Raw genomic sequence first — 5,855 nt, 5'->3', positions numbered from 1 at the left:
CCAAGAAAAAATATTGTTTTCATTCAAAAGGAAAACTTAGATAATCAGGGAGTTCTTGGTGAAACTGATAAGACATGAGTGCACACTGAGTCACCGGGCTGTACAGAAATGGTGACCAGGAACAGAATTTCCTATTATCTAAGTTCCCTGATGAGTCAGTTATTCATGGATTTTCATTTTGATTGGGAAGTGCCTGGACCTGCCCACAATAACAGCTCTACTCTCACTGGGCTGGGCAGCCAGTCATATAAAGAGGCCCTTGACTGTGTGATTGCACACTCCTGGTGCTCAAGCCCTGGACCCCTTTGGAGAACCTGGTGAGTGTTTCCTGAGGTGGTCTGTCTTTATGTTCAGCTTATGTGCTTCTGTCAGTTTTGAAGAAGTAAGTGAGATGAGTCCAGTTGTCTTTATGGGATGAACAGCACCAAATTAGCTATCAGAAATATAGCAATGGATACAATGATCCACTGTGAAAGGTGTCTTTCCTTTTATTTGGTAGGATGTTGAGCAGAGTATTTTTCTCTTTCACATGCATCTTTTGTTGTCCCTTTCAGAACCCTAGACATTAGCAGTGATCAGACCCTGGGACTTGCCAGAGCTGTCCTTTATTCTGCTACCCCAGACAACCTGCTGGAATGTCACAGGGGACAAGGAAGACAGGGATGCGTTATCAAATTCCTCAGGGTTCAAGAACTTGAAGCTCTTTGTCTCAAATGCATTTCTGTGTGGAATTAGCCTTGTTTCACTGAAATAATGTGTTTGTTTCCTAGAATAATGCATGATACAAAGGTTACTTCCCTAGGCTAGTGCCACAAATTGTTGACAGGAAAGGGAAAAGCCAGGCTGTCCTAAAAGAGGGGTTGGGGAAAATGTACATGTGTGAACAATAAAGTGGATGTGAGGTTCCATGTGTCCATCTCTCCTTTCAGTATGGATCACCTCTAACACTGTTATGTAATGTCTTTCAGATCCTGATACTTCAGCACAATGTCTTCTCAAGAGCAGCAGTGCCAGCAGCTGAGCCAGAATCCTCCTGTGTGTCCACCCACAACGTCTCCTGTGCCTTCTCGTCCATTGAAGTGCCCACAGGCTTGTCCTCCTCCAATGTACCCACAGACTTATCTTCCTCCAACATGCCCACAGACGTGTCCTCCTCCTCCAGTGTGCACACAGATTTGTACTACAGTATGTCCACCTCCTTATCCACCGCCAACGTGGCCATATCCTTGTAGTCGTCGAATGTGAACACAGCCTTGTATCCTCCAATATGCCCACATCCTTGTCACCCTCCAAAGTGCCCACAACCATGCCCACCTCAGCCATGACAGTAGACATGTCCTAGTGTGCACCCTCATTCAACTTGCCAGCAGAAGTGCCCACAGAAGAACATGTGAGTGCTGCAGCAGTCACCAGGACCAAGAGAAGAAGAGGAACTCTTTCTTCCCCAACTTCCATGGAAACACTTCCATCTTTGCTTCAAAGCCTGTCATGGTTGCCGAAGAATTTTGTCCACCCTCACCTCCATGTGTCTGTGATGACCCCTTCGAGGGAGGGCATTCTCCTGAGATTCTTCTCCTGCTCTTGTCAAGTGGTGGCTGAGTTTGTTCCTTCCACACCACCTCAGTGTCCCAGATGCTCGTTGATAAGCAGCAGCTTTCACCCTGTTCAATCAGAGGATGTTTCCAAAACCGTGGGTTTCCTTGTTTGTGTTGTTGTCTCCATGACTTCATTTCCTGAATAAAGTACAATATGGCTTCTAGTACTCATGAGTTCTTTTTTTCTTCTATAACTGGCTCTACAATCTTCCTAATATGTCCCTATTACATTATTTTTATTCTTTGGTGTCAGGGTCATCAGGGTAAGCAGATTTTGATTGTAATTTGGGTCATAACAAAGATTGCTTAGTGATTGTTTGCTTGAGAGACAGAGTTTCATTATGCACAACTACAAGCTATCAGTTAGCACACTCTATTTTAAGAGCATTATGCTATGCTCAGATATGCATGTGTGACTTAGCACAAATATCCCTGTATACCATGTATTTCCCCTCACTTGTCCCTTTCATCTGATATAATAGTTACATATGTGCATCAACCTAGCCTTTTTCTGTTTTCCTCTTTAATAGTTGAAAAATTAGTGCCAACCTTGTATTTAAGACTGGATTTATTTCCCTGAACTTGATGATATGCAGTTTCATTTGGTTGCCTGCAGAGGACATGGGATCATTGTTTTATATGACTGATCATAATTTCAGACCACATAAGTGCCACATATTATTATCCCATCCACGTCTGGTGTGCAGCTGTAATGAATAATGTACCTTGAATATTAGGAGTAGATCTGAAATATAGATGGATATGCAGGAATCTCTATTGTATGCTGAATGTGACTTCTTTTACTAAACGTCCAAGTGATAGTGCTGAATCGTATGAGAGAAAAGCAACAAAAACTTGAGTTGCATCAAACTTGCTCAAGTGGAGTTGTTAGCTCAGACCTATTTTTGAAGATGTTTCTGGCCTGCGCCTGGTTCTGTGGAGGTCCTTAGCTCGGGAATGTTTCTGTATATGTCTCTGCCTCTGTCTCATTTGTAATTACTTATGTCCATTTGGTCACATTGACCAAAAATGCCTCTTAATTATTTGACCTCATACTTGGAATGGAAGGAGTAGAATTACATAAGCATATCCTGGCACCTATTAGGATGGCAATAAGTTTGCTTCACTACAAGAGAACAACGAATTCCCCTCCTGTGTGAAAGGTTCAAATTACGCCTGTAAGTACCTCAGTGTCTATGACTGCTGGACAATGTAGAGTATGGGCCTGAAATTTTCAGTGCATAAACCATGAGAACAATTACTTTTAACTGCTGACCTATTATTCAAAGTCATATTATGTTATTTCATGTGGCATCACATTCACAAACACACACACACACACACACACACATATGTATATAGTGATGGTCATAATGAGACTATTCCCTGTAGGTTATTTAAGTTGAATGCTTGGGCCCCAATTCAAAGAGGGAAGGTTTAAGAGGTCTGATATATCATGGAAGGTGGTCTTTCAGGTTACAAATTCCCACTTCATTCCTAATTATCTGTCTCTTTTTTTCTCCCACATACTTTTGGATCAGGATGTAAGATCTCAGCTACTAAAATAGCACCATGACTGCTTCCTCACTAGTATGCTACCTATCATCATATTATATACACATTTCTGGTACCATGAGCCCAAGAAAAGTGTTTTTAATATGTTGCCTTACTTATCGGATCACTTTATAGCAAAAGAAAAAACCTAAATTTTTGAATTTTAGAAATTAATATAGGAGTGACTATTTGAAAAATAAAAAACTATTAGGCTTTAATATGGGTTTTTTAAAATACCCACCACCTGTTTATTAACTCTTCTATTCTATTAACAGTTTAATTCTACTCCCAAGTCATTGGAAATTTTTATCAAAAAATCTTTTCGTTAACGTAATCATCCCAGGAAACATAAATTCCATTCATCAGGACGTGATGTAGTCCTGACACTTTAACGGAGTAAATGGGTTTATAACATATTTATGACAATTTCTCAAATCTACCTACACTCTTACAAAGGCATGAATTAAACATGAATCATGACTGAACATAAATCATATCCTGTATTCTTTGCCATCTCATCATTTCTTTAGTGTTGTTCATTTTTGTCTTAGGTGTCTGATGTCATAATGTTTCAGTGACTTTTTAAAATCTGTTCCATGGAACATAGACCCTTCTAGAAAAGAATAGTACATGAATGACAGCTCTGTGTTGTGTGCTGGTATAATATTGAGTTCAAGTTATTTCACATGCATTTCTGTCTCTCTAAATTTTCCTGACTTCTGAACTGGAATTCCATTGAATAACATCTCTTGTGAATGTCAGTTTCTTTAAGGCTAATACTATTCTTATGTCAGGAATGAGAAAGATATAAAGGTCATTGTATTCTTCATATCTGACAGAAGACTAATGAGAAACACCTATATTCTAACAATTTTTGAATATTAACATTCTTTATACTTTCATGTTTCCATCACTTCTTTTTCTGTTCAATGGTGCCATGGAGTCAGAGAATGTCATAATTTAGCTGTTATCTTGTTCTGAAACTCAGAGACAATACCTAGTTTGGAGTCAAAGTTTGAAAGCTCTGGGTCAAACATGTATTACCCATTCCTTATCAGAGCCTCTGATTCAAAATGTTGTAGGTAAACATTACACAAATAGGTCTCTAGTGATCATAGATACATCAGAAGAATTTTCATTGTTATTTCAGTGCCCTGTCACGTATCCAATTTCCAGTCTGCCTAAAATATCTCCCACTCCCACAAGGAATGACACATCTCATACTGGAAATCATGGAGTAGAATAAGCAGAACATTCTGGAACATTTTGCTGTAATACGGCTTTCTTAAGAGCCTTTGGAAAACCCGTGTTTTGGGTTTGGAAATAGTCACCAGAGAGTAGTATAAATTCACCCACAAATCCAAGATCCTTGATCTTTATCCATGTTATAACTTGAGTTTTCATACTAGGACATGAAAAGATTGATTTACAATAAATAAAGAATTTCAAGAAAAAAAAACTTTTAATAACCTTTAGGTCAGAATCTTCTACATCTGAATATTCATTCTCTCTGCTTCCTATCTGCTCTAAAAAGAGCATTGCTCCCATTTTCTTAATGATTTTCCGACATATTTTTTGGTAAATAAAATACAATGCAATTCAAAATAAAAATATCACTTAAGCAATGATATTACAGTTTTATACTCTTTTTATTACATCAGTAAATTATTTATAAATACATATCTCATTTTATCATGGAGTCCAATTTACCAGCATACACAAAAACAAGTTAATATGAAAATTTAAGAAGAATTATTTTGGACTATGGGGCAGCATAGATCATATTATGTGGGGGGCCATTGGTTCAATCTCCAGGACCACATGGATAAATATGGGATTGTACTCTGAAGTGAAATGACCTGAATATGGTTTATGGGTCTGATTCCTCATCGCTATGAACGTGGTATCTAAGTAATAGAGGCAGGTGGATTACTGTTTTGAAGCAATTTTGAACTATATATGTTTTCTTTTATATATTCTCTCAAAATCAAAAAACTGATGATATAGCTCACTGGGAGAGTTTTACCTGCCAAGGCAAAGCCCTGTATTGAACAGTGGGGCCACGAAATGAAATATAATGCAATCCTCCTTGTACTACAAATAAAAAGCATCAGAAAATTCTAGTAGAAATTTGAAAATATCAAATCTTCCAACACTGGAATTGGTGCCACTAGCACTGGCTATCCAGGATCCTGAGAAAAACAGTCCTGATATGGTAACTTTTCTAAATCCTGGGCACAGAGATCTCTTCTGACCCACCCTGAGGGACTCTGGAAAAGAGAGATACATACTTTTCTTTTTCTTTTTTTCTACCTAGGAGACTACTTCCTAGGTAGAACCCAGTAGCACAGACAATAAGAGCAATAATGAATAAATGGGACCTGCTGAAACTGAGAAGCTTCTGTAAAGCAAAGGACACTGTCATTAAGACATAAAAGCAACCTACTGATTGGGAGAAGATCTTCAACAATTCATCAACAGACAAAGGTCTGATCTCCAAAATATACAAAGAACTCAAGAAACTAGACACTAAAACTCAAATTAACCCTACTTAAAAATGGGGTACTGAACTGAACAGAGAATTCTCAACAGAAGAACTTCGAAAAGCCAAAAGACACTTAAGGTCATGCTCAACCTCCTTTGCAATCAGGGAAATGCAAATCAAAACAGCTTTGAGATACCATCTTATACCTGTCAGAATAGCTA

General features: G+C 38.4%; 1 long non-coding RNA gene across 1 annotated transcript; it reads left to right on the top strand.

The window, feature by feature from the left end:
- Nucleotides 1–211: 211 nt before the first annotated feature.
- Nucleotides 212–1,762, top strand: LOC148119393 (uncharacterized). The gene is made up of 2 exons (XR_015735345.1): nucleotides 212–317; nucleotides 969–1,762. It is a non-coding gene; the product is annotated as an uncharacterized LOC148119393 (long non-coding RNA).
- Nucleotides 1,763–5,855: the final 4,093 nt, after the last annotated feature.

The sequence above is a fragment of the Myodes glareolus genome, chromosome 17 (assembly GCF_982192425.1).
Source record: "Myodes glareolus chromosome 17, mMyoGla1.1, whole genome shotgun sequence".
Lineage (NCBI taxonomy): Eukaryota > Metazoa > Chordata > Mammalia > Rodentia > Cricetidae > Myodes > Myodes glareolus.
This window is presented reverse-complemented; position numbering and strand designations above follow the sequence as displayed.